Here is a 19,074-nt window from a genome sequence, read left to right as displayed (position 1 = left end):
GGTGGGGAGTATAGGTTAGCCATGGGGTGAGTGAGGTGACCCCACAATCCCACACATATGAGTTCAGTGAAAATTTAAATGCTTTATTAGAAACATGAGGTTTGAGCTTTATCTGCAGGTAGTGCCCTGGTTGGTCAAAGAAGCTTCCCCCTTTGGAAGCAGTTCCTGGTTTGATGGCTGGGGTGGTTGTGGCCAGTCAGGACAGGGACTCACAGCTTCCTTGGAAGTGCCACAAAACTTCCTTGGTATCTTTCCTTAGTTCTGTGCACCCAAGATGTAGCTTGAGGGGCTCCTTCTTACAAGGGTCTAAGGCCATCACTGATGATTTAAGACAATAAATTGACCCCACTTTTTGCAGAACTTGCCTTAAAACTTATGTGTGTTATTAATCCATTCAATTGCTGCTTCTGAAGGAATGGTCTGTCCCACAGGTGGGATATGAAGTAACCTGGCAGGGGGTAGCAAAGGCCCAAAGGAAACAGATATGAGGTGCAGAAGGATGCTTGTGACTGGGGTGTGAGTGGGGGGAGTTAGGGGTCATGGAGGAGGAAAAAGTGCCTCCGCAGAGGGAGGGAAACTGGGCACAGTGGTGCAGGCAGTGTACGTTGGTGAAGGGACTGGTGTTGGAATGTTGTATGCCTGGAACTCAATCACAAATATCGTTGTAACTTTATCATTCATGGTGATTCAGTTCAAATATGTATAGCCTGACAATGGAGGTGGGAGGGGGGGAAGCATTGCTGGAAGGATTTATCTAGCACGAAATTTATTTAAAAAAATTTTTTTAAGTTACAATAATACATACATAATACATAATAATACATAACAAATACATAATTTTATTTATTTATTTTTTCTTCTTATATTTATTTATTGAATTGCAGTGGAAAAAGTTACAAAGTTTTCAGGTTTAAGTCTCGGTCATACAATGATAAAACAAAGCAGTTTTGTTTTATCAAAACACTTTCACCAGTACTCACCAGTACACCCTTCACCAGTACTCATTTTTCACCACCAAGAACCCCAATATACCCCCCTCCCACCCCTCCCAATGCTGGTGAGGCAGATGATTTCTACTTAACTCTTCTCCACATTGATTACGTTCATTATTTCGACGAAAGATGCACCATTATTGTTTAGCACTTCCCCCTGCCCCACACACACACAACAATCAGAATTGCTGAAAAGTCATTGTGAAATACTTTGTTTTCTATAGCTGGTTATGAGAATCATATAATGATTTTGGATTTCTGCAAAGAGCCAGATAATTACGAGATTGGTTTCTGTGCGTCTGGTGTTATGACTGTGCCATAGACCCACTCATGGGGGGCAACTCATGACCTCAGTAGGGCGTGAAGGACGAGCTGGTACTGTCCCCCTTCCCATGATACTGCAGTTGCCCCATCACCACCAGCTCATATCTGGCTTTCCAAAAAGCTCTGAGGCGGCAGTCACTTTCCTGCCGGGGGGGGGGGGGGGGGGGGGGGGAAGGCGAAAGGGAGCAACACCCTTTCCCTCCCGGGGAGGCATAGCGCCATAGTTTAACTCATGGTCCATTCACTTTTCTGCCACAAGCTGCCGAACTCTGGACTAAATCCTTTTGCCTCTGGAGTCATGGCCATGCCAGAGAACCGCTCGTGGGGGGCAACTCATGACCTCGGTAGGGTATGAAGGACGAGCCGGCACAGTCCCCCTTCCCATGAGACTGCAGTTGCCCCGTCACTGCCAGATCATACCTGGCTTTCTTATAAGCTCTGAGGCGGCGGCCACCTTGTATGCAGTCCAGATGCATTTCTGCCAAAAGCCGCTGGGTTTCAAGATTTGTTTCTGAGTCTCTTGGAACATGGCCATTAATCAGCTTGATCAGGAGCCAGAGAGGCTGTTTGTAGGTGGCAACTCCGGGTCTCATTGGGATGGGGAGGAAGGGCCGGTTCCACCCCCATCTGGTGAGGCCCCGCGTGTCTTGTCACTGCAGGCCCAAACCTGACTGTCCAGTGGCCTCTGGAGGATGGTGGTTACCGGTTCACCAGGGGGAACAGGCCAAGGCATAAAACCTATTCCCACCTAGAGTGGCACAACGCCAGTAACCTACTGCAGAATAGGACGCATTTCTGACAAAAGCCTTTGGGTTCCGAGATTCGTTTGAGTCTCTGGCATCATGGCCATTAAGCAGTTTGATCAGGAACCAGAGAGGCCATGCTTCCAATTATATAGCTGAGCTGGAGGTGGTTTGTGGGTGTGTCTCCCACATACCTAACTTTTGGCCGTTTGCTTTCTTGGTAAACTTGGTAAACTTTGCCCCAAGTTTTTGGGGTCTGGCCAAAGGCACAACAGCAATTTTGGGGTATCTGAAAGTCTGATGGTGTCATAAGGCTGCTGATGCACTCACCTCCAGGTACAGATTAACCTGCTGGCGGCACCATACCCCCTATTTAAATTTTTTTTAATTGAATCACTATGAGATATACAGTTACAAAGTTGTTCATGATTGAGTTTACAATGTTCCAACACCCTTTCATTCAAATGTCCTGTTTTTTGTTGTTGTTGTTGTTTTGCTTTTTGGGTCACACCTGGAGATGCATAGGTGTTACTTCTGGCTCTGCACTCAGGAATTACTCTGGGTGGTGCTCAGGGGACCATATGGGATGCTGGGAATTGAACCCGGGTCAGCTGTGTGCAAGGCAAATGCCCTACCCACTGTGCTATCACTCCAGCCCCCGTTTCCCTTCTGCATCCAGCCTGTAGGGCTGATTCTTCTCTCTTCCTCTCTCTTTCTCTCTCTTTTCCTCTCTCTCTCAATCTTTCTCTTTCTCAATCTCTGTCTCTCTTATTTTACTTATAGGCACTGTAGTTTAGCAGGAAATGTCTTGATAAAAAGAGGAATAGCTATTCTTTTATTGACATCTCATAATTTTAGAAGATTAAACCAGGTAGGGGAATAGAGACTAATTTTATGATGCTTCATAGGATAAATAAGCTGATAAAGCAACTGAGCAAAAATTCTGTAGAGGTCAAATATATAAATAATTAACTTAAAATTATTTTAATCATTGACAACTGATTGAAAAGATTTAGTGAACTGAATCAATGTGTGGGAGGAAAGAGGCCACAGCATGCCCCATGTGTGCCTCTGCCTCATCTGTGCTTTACATACAGCCCATAAATATAATCTTCATGTTATATGTGCAATGTTATAAACAAATATATGTCTGCATGTGGATTTACATATACTTTATTAAGTGCAACTCCCAGGCATTCATTTATGAAACCTTATTATTTTTATTTCATTTCTTTCTTTCTTTCCGCAGAGTCTGGCAAACTCCCCGTGGCGTACCCAATATGCCCAATACCAGTAACAATGATGGGTCTCATTCTCCTAAAGAGCCTTGAATATAATCTCAGGGCTAGGATGAAGGAGACGTTACTGGGGCCTGCTCGAGGCAATCGACGAATAACAGGATGGTCGTGATTCGTGATTCGCGATTCTTTTTTTATTTATTTATCTATTGCTTTTTTGGGTCACACACAGCAATGCTCAGGGGTTACTCCTGGCTTTGTACTCGGGAATTACTCCTGGTGGTGCTCAGGGGACCATATGGGATGCCGGGGATCAAACCCAGGTCACCTGCATGCAAGGCAAATGCCCTACCTGCTGTGCTCTCCCTCCAGCCCCACCTTATTACTTTTATAATCATATGTACTCTGTTCAACTTAACTTCCTTCCATAGTACATGCCATGTTTCAGTTTCATCATTTTTGGTTCATGTCTCATTCATAGAAGAGGAAAGTATCTAAATAAGTTTTATAATTGCACTGTGAAAGGATATATAGCTTCTCATAAGAATTGCCTCCCAGCCATTTATTCACAATCCCTTTATTGTTCGTGTAAAGTTGTTCTCTAATTCTTCAAACAAAGGCCCCTGGAAGTTCTACACCAATTGTTAGTAAGCCAAAGAGTGAAATGGACCTGGATGGTCTGCGGGTGTTCCCATTTCCTAGCTACTGTTTGGCTGTCTCCTCATCCTCAGCCCAGATCCAAGTTGGCTAGGCAGAAAGGACCATCCTCGGCTGAGAGAGGGTGGATTGTTTTCATGAGGTCACCTTTCTAATAAAACCTATCAGTATTCTGTGAGAGCATTCAAAATAGAAGACATGCAAAAGGGACTGAATCCCCCAAGGACAAGGGTTATCTGCACACATATTCATCATCCACACGGCCCACACACAGGAAATACGGCCGCCAACGTTCCCCGCGACCCCGGACAGCTGTAACTCAGAGTGGGCCTGCGAGGGGCAGCACGCGGCCATCTGTTCCTCACAGCCCTGACATTCCAGCATCAATTTGCTAGTATCAGAGTCAATTAAGGACATTCATTTTCAACAGGGTATGCCGAAATGGAGGCAGGAGCACACTCAGCTGCCAACTCTGTCTTCGATGACCCATCCAGGGAGCAGGAAGGACAGGGAGAAGGCAGCGTGGCCGGGGCCTTCTCGTGGGGTGGATCTGGGAGGAACTAATGCCACCAGCACCCCACAGGAGACGTTGACAGACTAGAGGACGAGCACCCGATGTGCTCTCCAGAGGAACTGTCTGGAGTTTCCCAGCACAGCGTTTCCACCAGGATTGCTGTCCTCCACGTTTCGGTGCTCTCAGTGGACATGTGTGCCATCTGCCAGTTGCATCATGCAAAAGCACAGGCTCAGCCACTGCGGGGGGGGGGGGGGGATGGGGGGGTAGGAGTGCCTCAGGGAGTATGGGGAGCTGGCAGCTGGGCTGGGCACCCCTCTGAGCCCTGCTCCTGTGGGGTAGCCACACTGACCAGGCACCGGGCCTGCATCACCCCCAGCTAGTAAGAAGGATGTGAAGGACGTGAAGGAAAAATTACCCAGTGTGCATGCAGCCTGGCCCCAAGGGGTCTTAGCAGTTTTAAAAGGAAGTCGAATATAAAAGGTTATGAGTTTCCTTTCAATCACAAAGTATTCTCTGTAAGAAAATAATTATTTTCCCCCATGACCACATATAATGTGATTTTCATGTCAGAAAAAGCAAAGAAACTGTGGAGACTAATTTCTTTTATTCAGTAACATAATAAAGCTATGTCCACAAGAAACCATTTTTATTCCAGGTGCGTACCAAAAATGGTGGGGAGGAAATGAAGTTATGGAATTATGGAGTGGAAAGACAGTATGGCAGGTAAGATGCTTTTCCTGCACACAGCTAACCTGGGTTAGATCTCTGGAACCCCAGCTTGTCCCCCGAGTCCCACCAGGAGTGATCCCAGAGCACAAAGCCATGAGCACATTGGTGTGTGGCCTCAAAACAAACAAAAATGTTTAGATTATTTAATGCAACGCTACACAAAAATTGGCAGTGTTTTAATCTTTGTTAGATTTTAATATTATGTTTTATGGTTATAATAAAATGCATAGATGCCATTTAAAGTAGCACATCAAATGTGTTTTGCTTTGAAGTCTGATTTAAAACACCAATATCATTCAAGAACTATTTCCTCGTATTTTTAAACTTTTAAAGCCACTGTTTGATTTTTAAAGGGTACCTTGATGTCAGGTTTGAAACCCTAGTTGAAATTGTTTCTGAAATATTTTAAACAAATAATCCCTCTCTGCTAAAAAGTGACCACCTGGGTCATTGCTCATGGGCAACCTATCAATTTCCTCTTGATGTACTTTTGCTGGCCAGCGGCAGCATGTTGCTGCATGTTCATCACTCTCCCGTTACTGTAGGTATCTTCGAAAGATCTCTTCTGGGACCCCTGCCCTCAGCCTACTCGGAAGGTCTGGCCATGGAGAGTTCAGTTCCGATAGAGCTGTATTCTCTGCTCTCTGAAATCCTCTGCTGATCTTTAAGGACAGAGGGTTGCAGCCTGACCTTCACATCCTCCTCTGTGTATGCAGAGGCTGTGGTTCTGTCTTTCTTCTCTCTCAGCCCCAAGCGTTGACCCCAGAAAGCTGCTCTCTGAGAGGGAAGTGCACTGTACCTGCTTGGATCTCCTGTGGGCTGGCACGCTGCCAGCTTTACTAATGGTTGTGGGTGGAACTACACGATGTCCACAGGATGCCTCGCCACAGATTCTGTGTCCAAGAGCCCCTATCTGTGGCCCCCCCTCGTCCTCCTGCCATCACCCCACACTGCACACCTTCTGTTATCTGCAGTGCTCACGTGTTTATTCTGGACTTGCGTGGCTGTGGTCTGTCCTTCCTTCCCTCCTTTCACAGAGTCACATGTCATCTCCAGGAGCCACTTTGTCTTGACTGGGGAGTTTTCCCAACTCATCTCTGCATCCTTGCGTGCCCTGCTATGTCACTTCTACTCAACTCAACCTAGAGTTAAAAATCTTAATACAGGATCTGCTTTGTCAGTGAGGAAATGGGAGAAGTCCCTTATGATTTATGTACATAGACCCTCATGCCTATCTCAGTTCCTTTTCTTGGCCGGGGCTTGGAGGGATGGGTTCCCCCTTGGTGCTGCCAGGCCCTGCAGTGCCCGGGGCTTCCCCAGCTGTTCTAGTGATGCACAGCACCCCTGACTTGGCCTCAGCAATGCTCCAGACACCATGTGGAGCCAGGCTTGAACCTGAGTCAGCCCCATGCACGGAAAACATGACCTCTGCACCGGGTCTCCAGCCCAGGTTAGGGCTTGCTTAGGGGCCCACAACCCTCCCAAACTTTCAGAATCATTGATTGTTTTTAATCTATTTTTATTACATATAAATAGTCATGCATAGCCTATTAAATGAATGATATTAATAATTACAATGATTGTTTTTTAACTAATTGTAATAGTTGTGTCAGTAATTATAATTATACAAATTATATATCCAATTATATCTAATTGTGTCTTGTGCTTTAACAGACGGTCTTCCATGGCATGTTTTACTTTTTTCTTCACTGAGTATTGTGCCGCTTTGCCTTCTTAGTCCTGCACTGACCATGGTAGAGAAGAACTTCCTCAATTTTGATGACATGGAAGAAGACTTTGAAAGTCCTGGCCTGCATCTCATGAGTCCATGAGATTTCCTTTAGAATTCTGTTGATCACGTCCCTGCTGGTGCTGTAATTCTCATGATTCGGTACAGAACAGAGTTTGAGAAATATCCTTCCTGCTCCACTTCCTCAATTTGGAATTTCTTTCTCCCAGACCCAAATGATGGCAAGTGGCTTGTTTCACCTTCTCTTACACTCTAATTTGTCTTTGAAGCTCCACTACCAGAACATATTTTCCTAATGTGCTATCATTTGCTTCATTTACAGAAAATTTCTGGTACAAACTAATTATCCCAGTGAAATCTCGTACTCGCCTGCCTGTCATTAAGAGGATCCACAGTTTGGTCCATGTTATTGTCTCAAACTCACCTTTTCAGCGTTCTGCTTCCCAAACCATCTTTCCAGGAAAACAACAATGAGAACACCTGTTCCTTAAATTATGGGAAGCAACTTCGTGACACACTTGTGCTAAAATTGCCACTCTCATCTTTGTCAAATTCATGCTTTTAAAACTCATCTTCTAATCTTGTACTCTCCAAGAAGCCTTTTCTGATTTCCCCCTACGTGTCCCTGGTATTTATTCCTGAAAGTCAAGTTAAAAATGGAAGCTGTGTTTGTTGTTTTCTTTGCACGACATTTAGCACGTTTGGGAACATGAAATACTGTGGGCCCCTCCCTTCTGGGAGCACCAGGATGAATGTGAGGCCTCAGGGATGGCGACTGTGCTGTGACACCAGGATTCCCAGCAGAGATCTCTTTCTCAGGAAGAGATATTTGTTTAAAACATAGATTCAGATCCACATGAAAATTAAAGTGCAAAGTAGAAGAAATCAATCTTTAAGAAGCACTTGTGAGCTAAAGCAATAGTACAGCAGGAAAGGTACTTGCCTAGCATGTGGCCAAACTGGGTTTGATCTCTGGCATCCCATATGATCCTGCAAGCACCACCAGAAGTGATTCCTGAGTGCAGAGCCAGGAGGAATCTCTGAGCATCACCAGGTAAGCCCCCCCCCCCCCCCCCGCCAATAGAAAAAAAAGTATTTGTGAGAAAGATGCCAGATAAAATGCAGGTATTTCCTGAGAGGTAATTGTGGTCAGGAATGCTGTCTTCCATTGCACAAAGCTGATGCTGGCTCCATCCTGCACTGGTCGCCACCATCACTGGATACAGCCTCGGTTGTTTGAGAATCAATGGGAGCACCATTTGGGTGACACCCCCTCAAAAAATATGAGCAGCCTCTATGGAGGTACAAGACCAGTCTGACACAGCAAGGTGATCTGTGGGACCCAAAAGAGGTGAGGGGGCACAAGTGGACAGAGGAGGGACCATGGAACCATGATCACACAGAAGGAAATGGACCCAGCCTCAAGTATTTTCAATGCATTTAACAATAGATCACTCTGGATGACAGGCGGGAAATTAACTGATGGACTGGAGGGAAAGCAAAACTCTGTGTGTGTGTGTGTGTGTGTGTGTGTGTGTGTGTGTGTGTGTGTAGGAGGGCTACAAAACTGAACCCTGAAGCAGGAGAAGGAGAATGGGGTCAGGAGGTTCTCAGTGAAGTTATTGAGACTCACAGTGAAGCCAGAGGTAACAAGGTTAGCTGAGAGATGCAATGCTCAGAATGTTGAGGGCAAGAGAGAAATTCAGTGGAACTTGGAGTTTTGAGTGTGTCCTTGAGTGATGGAAAGAGAGAAAAAGAAGAGGAGCGAGCATGATTGGCTGAAATGAATCATCTATTCAGACTTGGGCTGGAATACTGACTTCTTTGGGCACAATCGGGCTCACAATACTAGATAAAGGTAAAAGGTAAAGGCCCTCCCGTTGATCGTCGATTTGCTCGAGCGGGCCCAGTAACGTCTCCATTGGAGACTTTGTTGTTACTGTGTTTGGCATATCGAATACTCTCGGTAGCTTGCCGGGCTCTCCGAGAGGGGCGGAGGACTCGAACTCGGGTCGGCCATGTTGGCCGCTTGTAAGGGCGTTCACCAACATGGTCGACCCGAGTTCGATTCCTCCGCCCCTCTCGGAGAGCCCGGCAAGCTACCGAGAGTATTCGATATGCCAAACACAGTAACAACAAAGTCTCCAATGGAGACGTTACTGGGTCCGCTCGAGCAAATCGACGATCAACACAATACTAGAGAGGGAAAGAAATCCCTGGACAGCAGTTGGGGCCCCCTGATCTGTTCTGGAGAGCCCTTACTGGCTGGCAGGTTTCACTCAGGGACAATAGCTTATGTATTATCAGCAAGGAAATATTTTAGGAACACGAATAAATGGCACGAACATGCCTTACTAAATGTGCTCTGGGCCAGAGGTCAGTGTTCTCCAGGGTCTGCTGGTGCCTGGAGACTGGTTGCTGACAGGCCAGTGGACATCTCAGCTTCTTCCTGCAGTGCCTATCACCTGGTCTGAGCTGAGTAACTCCTCCACTGTCTCTTTAACCCACACTCTTCCTCTCCAAACTCTGAACTGCCTTTGAGATAAGAAAACCAGTTGAAATATGTATTATATGAACCAAATGTCTCACATGTAATTCCTAAATGTGTGGAACAAGAGTTTCCTAACTCAGAAAAAGAATCAAGGCTGAAAATAATCCTAAAGCCACCAACTCTTTCCTTTTGATCGGGGATGTGATGTCCAAGCATGAGTACAGAGTCACTTTAACTGGATAAGGGCATGTTGGTGCAGTTAGGGAACCCTGTTCTGAGGCCAGGCAGGGCGATGTCAGAGACACACTTTTACTCTCAGGCTGTAAGTCAAGTCTCTCGGCCTTCACATCACTCTGTAAGCCAACAGTTCACATAAGGATTCTGTTCCTTCTGATTAAGAGAGGAAGGGAATTCTGTCAACTAACTCAGTAGATTATCCATGGAAAAAAATAGAAAATTGTAAATAACAGCAGCAATTTTCTATGATTGGTGAAATGCCTTGGCAGAGCAAGTATGAATCTCTCCAGGGCTAGGCAATTCAATTTTCAACCTAGACATCCTATTCTGAGAATAATTTTAAGGTTTGTAGGCTGAAGAAAAAGTGACAACATGTTTTTATAGCTTTCCTGGGTAAGTTTATGTTCCATAAGTAAAAGTAAGTAACCACAGCTATGACTAGTGTTTGATCATTCTATCTCTCCTACCTCATCCATAAGGTCACAGTGCTAATATAACTGAAGTACTTAGACTAATGTCTGACCCTTACAAAGCTGCACCCTCAAATGTCATGAATAACCTCCATAATTGCAGACATGTAACTTCTGGGTAATTGAACAGGACAAATGAGTGAAGCGAGAACTTTCAGTGTTTTATTTAATTGGTGGTGAAACAACATAGTTAAATCCATTAGAATAAACTAGAATATTTTGGCATTGGAAAATGGGAATAAGGAAGATTATTGATTGTCTTGTCAGGATCAGATCTTGGTCTATTCTAAGTAAATAGACCAAGAGTTAAAATTATCTCACAGTCAACCGAATCAAAGTCCTCATGGAAAACAGGAATCAGTCTTAGTAGCAATCCCTTAGGAAACATTAGGGATTAGAGGAGGGAGCCAAGGTTTATTGTGGTGAAAGTAAGAATGTTACACATTCTGCCTCAAAGGCACAGGAATCCAAGTGCAAGGGATAAAAGGGGGAAAGAGTTTACAGGTAAGATGAGTTTGCTTTGCTCTAGTGGAACATAAGTCTTTGGATATTTAAGGAGTTTGTATTAGAACTTAATAATATCCTTCTGGTATATCATTGACATGTATTCAAAAGTATCAAACTCCAAAATCATTTAAACTGCACAAAATTAGAACTTAAAGTTCTACATGTGTCTGACTAGTCACATGGGCCATTTAAAGAGAAATGGAAATACCAAGACAGTAAATTAGTTGTTCCTTCAGTGGAAATCTTGATTATTTTAAGAACTTGGATGTGAGCATGGGAGAGCATCTTGATAGCTGCCCTCAGCAGCTCATCCTGGCCTCTCTCCCCTCACAAGCTCATCCTGGTCTCTCTTTAGGCCTTGTGGTGTTTTACCTGAACAGAAGGTATAGGCATATGAATATTGACTGAAATGTCCTTATGCTTCCAAGGATACACATAGGTGCAACTGTAGATGCATCTATGTACGCAATGGCAAATGTACCTGTTGATAGGGCAGACGTTCAAATGGGTTAGTCGTCACCATGGGTGGTGTGCAATTGGCTCAAGGTTATCTAGAGTCACCAGAGTTGCCAGTGCCCACCCCATGGCCAGAGCCAAGGGGAGGCTAACCAGGTTGGTTTTGATTTGATAAATGCACACATCTCCCTCCCGCCCCCACCCCACAAAGGGGGTCAGCGCCCATCAGCATGTGCTGAAGCGATAGCACAGAGGATAGGGTATTTGCCTTGCATGCAACCGACTGGGGTTTGATTCCTCTTCCCTCTCAGAGAGCCCAGCAAGCTACCGAGAGTATCCCATCCGCACAGCAGAGCCTGGCAAGCTCCCTGTGGCATATTTGATATGCCAAAAACAGTAACAAGTCTCACAATGAAGATTGTTACTGGTGCCTGCTCGAGCAAATCAATAACAATGGGAGGACAGTGCTACAGTGCTACATAATCATGTGACCTGTGCTTGAAGATGTTTGATTAGAAATTCCTATAATCTACCTGAAATTAATAATGTTCCTTTTATCGTACATGACTTCAGCTCCCCAGTATGTCCTAGCTATTTCATACCTGTTTTTATTTCATTAACACAGCTACTTTATTGCGCCATGGCTCTGACTAACATTAAGATGAGGACTAGGCAAAGATGTCATGGCTGGAACATTCAGCTTTAACTCTTAGACTCGAATACAAACAACATTCCCAGACTAGGTGAGGAGACTGGGAAGGAAATTGCGTGTTTCCAAATAGTTCATTGGCTCTATTGGAAAGACGGCAACAAATTGCCTACATAGCAATTACCTGCCTTTTTCAGGAGGGAGAAACCCAGAGAATTAGAGAGATGTTTTAGGGCACATTGGAGAAAATGGTATGAAATAAAAGATGAATTATGTGAGTGGTGCAGAGCAGCATTATTCACCCAGGAGCCATGTGCCCTCCTGTTGGCTCCCAGGCGATTTCGGGAGGAATATAGTTTTCAGGTGAAAACTATAGATGAAAGAGGAGGGGCAGGGTATGGATTGGTGAGGGGACACAAAAACAAAAGAGTGTTGGAAGGCGGCCACAACTGGCAAGGGTTTGAGAAACACCTTTGTAGACCATTTATTGCAGAGAGTGACAGCTTTACAATATTATATATTTATTTATTATTATTTTCGGCAAGCTACCGAGAGTATCCCGCCTGCACGGCAGAGCCTGGCAAGCTCCCCATGGCATATTCGATATGCCAAAAACAGTAACAAGTCTCACAATGGAGATGTCACTGGTGCCTGCTCGAGCAAATTGATGAACAATGGGAGGACAGTGCTACAGTGCTATATTCGCATATTTCCTTTATACTACAGTTCATGCTTTCAGCTCTTCAGAAGCAGTGCAGATGTGGTGATAACAGATAAATGGTCATTGCTTAAGACAGCTGGAAACACCCACACCAGCCTCTTTCTGAGAGAGAATCATCTACTCGAGGCCAGAAGGATAAACGTGACCATGATTCCTGGGACCTACCTCTCTGGTTCATTGGTGGTACCTGTGTTTCAGAGACGGTTGAGCTGAGAGTGACTCTCAGCTACTTGATCTGCTTTTGGCCTAGAATGTTCCCGGCTGAGCTGAGTGGGGGTGCAGTGTAGTAGAGGATGCAACCCCCATCAGAAGCCTGGTCACACTCTGCAGGGTTAGCAGTTTCTGCCAGAACTCAAGTGAGGAGAGCGGCTCAGCTTCCCTTTGTTCTGTTGGTCTCCATGATGTGTGGGAGCACGAGCTGACACTCTCTCACTACTGTTTTGTTTTTTTTCCCCAGTAAACTCCTGTGGGAAAGTCTCTGACAACTCAAACCTCAGTAGAATATTGTAAATGATGATCACGTTAAAACAGAGGGAAATGGCAAGTGTTCTCCCTACTGAAAACTTCCCAGTGAGATTTGCTAACCTTTTTTACCTACTCAGGAGTACAAGTAAAGAAAATACTTGCCCTTGCCATCGTGTCCATGACCTTTATTTTCCGGTTGGATGGACTGATTGAGAAGAGTTTTACTGTCCACTCTGGCACCCGGGCGTGCTCCCCTCCCCCACTGTGTGGTAGGCTGGAATTCAAAGCTTTGAGTGGGAGGCCAAAACAGAGTGGGGCTTCATTGGTGTATCTGTTCTTGAGGAGGGCTGCATCTGTGCAGAAGATGGCAGGTGTGGTATGGGAGATTCAGGAAATGCTCAGGCTTTGGACATGCCCTGTTGGTGTTGGGAAGCACCTGTGATTCTCACTGTGTCTCCGCTCTGTGGGTGTAGTGTGAGGGCTGCTCCGGGCTGCCCTCTTTGCTGGCTCCCCCCGGAACAGAGCCATAATTGGGACCAAAAAAGTTCCCTGGAGTCCCCTCTGGAAAATAGTGGAGGTTCAAATACATCAGACTGGACTGATCAGTGTGATTCACGGAAGATTCAGAAATAGTGGGGGGTGGGGAGAAGAGGGGGAGAGAAAGATAGAAAAAGGGGAAGAGGAGGGAGGGAGGGAGAGAGAGAGGAGGGAGGGGAGGGAGGAAGGAAGGGGAGGGGAGAAGCGGGAAGGAGAGAGAGATAGGAGAGAGAGGGAGAGGGAAGGAGGGAGGAGCAAGAGGGAGGGAGAGGAAGAGAGATGGGGAGGAGAAAGGAGGAGAGGAAGGAGAGAGGGAGAGAGGGAGGAAGAAAGGAGGAGAGAGGGATGGAGAAAAGAGAAGAAAGAGAAGAGGAGGTAGGGGAGATAAGGAGGGAGGAGAGAGGAGAGGGAAGGAGAGAGAGGGGAGAGAGGGAGAGAGGGAGGGAGAAAAGAGGGGGAGGGAAGAAAGAGGGGGATGGAGGGAAATGAGGGAGGGAGAGGAGTGGAGGAGAGGGATGGGGGATAGGATACCCCTTGGTGTCTGATCATTCAGTTCCTGCAGAAGTGTTCTGCATCCCACTCATGACATTGTTCGAACTATCCCCCTCTCAGGCCCCTTCTCTCTCTGCAGTGCCTCTGGCTGCTTCTCAGGCCATGGCTGTGTTTCCATTCCACCTTAGCAGGCCCTTCCAGCACCTGTTCCCTGGTCATCACTGCTCACAGGCCTGCCTTGGCTAATGGTGGCGAAATGGCTTTGGAATTAAAATCCTTCAGTGTTTAATTTTAGCAAGCTGCCAGAGTTCAGGATCAAAGATGAGTGTCTCTAAAAGTGAGGATACTTCAGAGAGCTCATGTTGTTTTATAGGTTAAGAAATTGGGTATGACTAATGATCTCTGGATTTTGGTATACTGAAGTTGCTAGTAAAAGAAAATGGGAAAGAAAGAAGGGGGAAGGCAGAGAGGAAGGGAGAGAGGAGGAGAGGAGGAAGGAAGGAAGAAGGGAAGGAAGGAAGGAAGGAAGGAAGGAAGGAAGGAAGGAAGGAAGGAAGGAAGGAAGGGGGAGAGAGGGAGGGAGAAACAGAGGTAGGGAGGGGGAGAGAGGGGAATGAGAGAGGGGGAGAGGGAGAAGATGGTCTGGGGCTAACCAAGGTTCGGAATGCAGCATGGACTGCTGCTCTCTGGGACACCTCCCTGGCCCCTGAGATGTTTTTCCTGGTGTGAGCTGCCTGTATGCCATTCAGTAAATAAGGGTGTGTTCAAAAGTGTACACAGAAAGGAGGAAAGCTGACAACATATGCAAAGATTCAAACCCAAAGCTAAAGAAAGGCTGATGAGTAATGAAGGGCTGGGACAGAAATGGCAGGAATGAGAGTTATGCAGATAAATATGTCTCATATGGTGATTCAATTAAAATTAAATTATAATAATTGATAAAATGGCCTATTCTAAAAGCAAAAATATATCAAAGTTAAAAAAATAAGATAAAATAAATAAATTTAAGTGCATCTCAAAGTTTAAGGCCTAACTTTACCAAGAGAATGATTGTTTGAAGTTTTCTTGTTTTTTGGGCCACAGTTGCTGTGCTCAGAGTTTACTCCAAGGTCTGTGCTCAGGGAGCACTATCACAGGTTTTGGGGCCCCACAACCAGATTGACCACAGCAAAGGCAAGAGCGTTACTGTTGTCTCTCTGGCTCCAATTTCCAGTTTTTTAAGAATAAGATTTGAGCAGTGACCAGAAATGCCGCAGCGTGTGAAGCCTAAGCCTCACAGTCTTATTGGTTATTATAGTGCTGGTGTTTTATTTTCTGACTATAAAAGGTGCACAGAAGAACCACATAAATATTTAATGGTGTCAAATCTCGTTAGGAACCGATCATTATCAGAGATTGACTTCAGGGGTGGTGGCATGCAGAATTCTGCCGCCCAGCTCCCCAGCGACAGGGTTGAAATTTCTAAAAATAAAACTCAGAGCCTCTGAAACATTTCCTCAGGGTGAATAGTTAATGAAGCCATATCTGTGCCAGAAAATCTATGAAAATGCAGTAAGAACAGTGAGAGCCTGTCGGCTGACCAGAACTGCTCCCCCTGCCCAGAGCACAGAGCAGGGTGGCGTCCCTCCCCCCCCACCATGCCCCTTGATCTCAGTGGGGGCATCTCTGTCCTGGCGCAGACCATGAGCATTTCTCCTCTGAGCCAAGAGTGGGCTTCAGGAGAACTGGGCTGCTGGCTGGCAGAGCTGATTCTGGGCAGCCTGAGTTCTTGGAACAGTGCTCTCTGGGAAGGCTCAGGACATCTGTACTCCCTGAGGCAATTCCTGATGGAAAGGCACCTGCTCTTCCTCCCAGGAATGAGAGAAGCTGACCAGGATACCACCCTCTCCATTCCCAAGCTCTAGCTCAGACAATGTCCACGGGAGGGGGGGTCAAGGGGAGAAGCTCAACCCCAATTCAAGAGCATCTTCTCATCTCTTCCCCAAGAAATGAATCTCCTGTGCTTCCAAGCCTTTGCTCCTCCCCAGTCTGCCCCTGAGAAGTGCTCCCCAGAACAGTGGTGTGTGAGCATGGCCTCAAGAGAAGATGCAGCTCAGGTGGGCCAGAGCATGTGGGATTGGGGCATCAACAGGTGTGTCTCTTCCCAGTCCTCTGCTGAGCTGCAGGGGCCTAACCGCTGGGTGAGGTTGGGACTTGGAGGGAATCCCCCGAGTCTCCATCCTGGGTAGCCATGGGGTCCCCAAGGCCACTCCTTCCAGAGGAGCCAAGGGGGAACTTTAACACAGTGGGAAGGGGATAGGGTTGACCAGGTGCTAAGTGATATAAACAAACACAGTGACAAATGCCAGACAGGACTTTCTGCTGTGGATTATCTAACCCGTCTAGGATCCAGTAACAAAATGATGGGCCAGGAGAAAAAGCAAGAACATATGATCTCCATAATAGTGGGAAAAGTGTGTACTGGAATTAGAAATACTTACCAGTGTTTCTAAGCTGCCTGTTAGAAATAAGATGCCAGACTCAAAAGAAAAGGATTTAAAAGAATTGAATATAATTTTGGAACAAATAGAGGAAAGCACAAAGATGCTGGTACATCCAATAGAGAAAATCAATAAAGAGATGGAAGTTAGCCAGCAAAACCCAAAGGAAAATTCTGGAGTTGAAACATCAGCCAAAGTAAAAATTCAAATGGTGCTCAGTAGTATGCTTCAAGAAGCAGAACAAAGAATTGGCAAACTTAAAGATGCATTCATAGACAGGATGGAGGTCAAAGAACAGAGAAAAAAGTAATAAAGCAAAATAAGAGACTTAGAGCAGCGTCCGATGCTGTTAATGCACCAAAATGAGGTAAGGACAATATAAGGAGAAACCAAAACAGAAAGGAGAAAACATACTCAAATAAGTTGTGCCCAGAAGCTTCTGGAATGTACTGAAATGTACCAAATGAAACAGCTAATTCAGCCACAGATTTCAGTAGAACGCAAATATGATGAATGCAGAGGTTCACAGGTGCAGGAGTAAGAATGTTACAAGTTGGGGCTGAGAGATAGTACAGCCAGTAAGGTGCTTGCCTTGCCTGTTCCAATCTCCAGCATCCCATATGGCCCCCGAGCACCACCAGGAATAACACCTGAGTGCAGATCCAGAAGCAACCCCTGAACATTGCCAGTTGTCCCACTATATATATATATATATATATATATAACTTAAAACAAGAAAAAATGCTTAAAATAAGCAAGAGATAAACAATATCACTTAGAAGTGGAAAACTATTTTAAGTAAATTTTACAAATCAGTGAAATACACTTTTTATAACACTACGCATTATAGTATGACCTCAAGTCACCTCTAAAAGCAAAATATGGAAGTGTTGTCACCAAGAATATAATAAAAGACAAAATATAATCATTAAAAATTATTCACTAAATCTGAAAAGAATTCAGATTTAGTGAATAATTTAAAATATAATAGAAAAAATAAAGAACAGATGGGATAAAGAAAAACTCTTATCAAACCAAGGAGTATAAAACTAATAACACTAATTATCCCTTTCAATTTCTGTTGTCTAAGCACTGCAACTCAAAGACAGATTTTTATCTGGGTGAAAGAATAAGACCCAGTTCTGTGATCCCCAAAATAACACATTTCAAATCCAACAGGCATAGGTTAAAAATGAAAGAATAGGAAGAGATATGCCCTGCTGACAATAGCAGAAATTTGAATTTAACTACATTACTAATACACCTGGGCTGGAGCGATAGCACAGTGGTAGGGCATTTGCCTTACAAGCGGCCAACATAGCCGACCCAAGTTCGATTCCTCCGCCCCTCTCGGAGAGCCCGGCAAGCTACTGAGAGTATCTCGCCCGCACGGCAGAGACTGGCAAGCTACCCGTGACGTATTCGATATGCCAAACACAGTAACAACAAAGTCTCATGATGGAGACGTTACTGGCCCGGCTCGAGCAAATCGATGAACAACGGGAGGACCATGACTGTGACTAATACACCTGTTATTAGATCAACAAAATATTATTGGATATTGTTAATGGAATAGCAGGAGAAATAAACATCTCTACAGGAACATGTGGAGGATTTGGGTCTCTATTTTATAATGTAAAAAAGTAGAAAATCTCATTGAGGTGTCGCCGTGGAACCATCTGACTTCAGTGACATTTAGTCCACTGCCACTGATAGAAGTGATGTGCAATCCTTAGCTGCACACACAATATTTGCCAGCCACATTCTGGGTCATAAAATACCATTCGATAAAGCAATCTCTAGTCATACTGGGTCCATTCTCAGCCCATAGTGAAATTAAATAAGAATCAATAACAAAAACCTCTCTAGTATTTGGATCCCTGTGTATTCAGAAACTAAATTATATGCTTCAGAGTCACCCATGGATCAAAGAGGAAAGAGGAAAAGAAAAACTGTCTTTATTTGTTAATAGAAGGAAAATAAAAAGGCAAAAACAAGACTCCTGTGGTGTGTAACAGCAGGTGTGGAATTAAAGCAGTGAGAGCCAAAAGAATCAATCGGGAGAAACACTTAGTGCGTGAACTAAGCCCTAACCCAGAACAGGAGATCTTTCGGGAACATTCATGGGAAGCAGATGTGTAGTTAATCAGAGAAGAGGAATAGAAGACCTTGCAGAGAAGCAGACCAGCTTCTGGTCTTCGGCATCTGTGTTGTCCAGGCAAGTGTGCGGAAGGCCACTGCACCAGTGCACGATGCTTTGCATTTACTGGGTGCAAAGCCTGCTCCAAGTCTCTTGATTTCATTTTGGGGGGCATTTATCTGTGCATGTATTTTCATTTTAGGAAGAATTAGCTTAAAATCATAAGAATTGAAGTTCTACACATTCTTTAGCCTCAAAAGCCAATATAAACAGTTTTGTATGTTGTATGCTGTATACACACATCTTTGTGGTACACTGGAGGCCACACAATTTTTGTTGTGTCCAGTTGGCATAGTGTCTGGCAGGTGAGGTGGCACCCCAGATGGAGCTGGTCTTGCCTACAGGTAAGTGACCTCCCTCTGAGCTACTTCCTTGGTCCTCTGGAGCATCCTATTATCGCCAGAGCTCGTTGTTTACTT

Source organism: Sorex fumeus, unplaced genomic scaffold, assembly GCF_029834395.1.
Source record: "Sorex fumeus unplaced genomic scaffold, SorFum_2.1 ptg000028l, whole genome shotgun sequence".
NCBI lineage: Eukaryota > Metazoa > Chordata > Mammalia > Eulipotyphla > Soricidae > Sorex > Sorex fumeus.
This window is presented reverse-complemented; position numbering follows the sequence as displayed.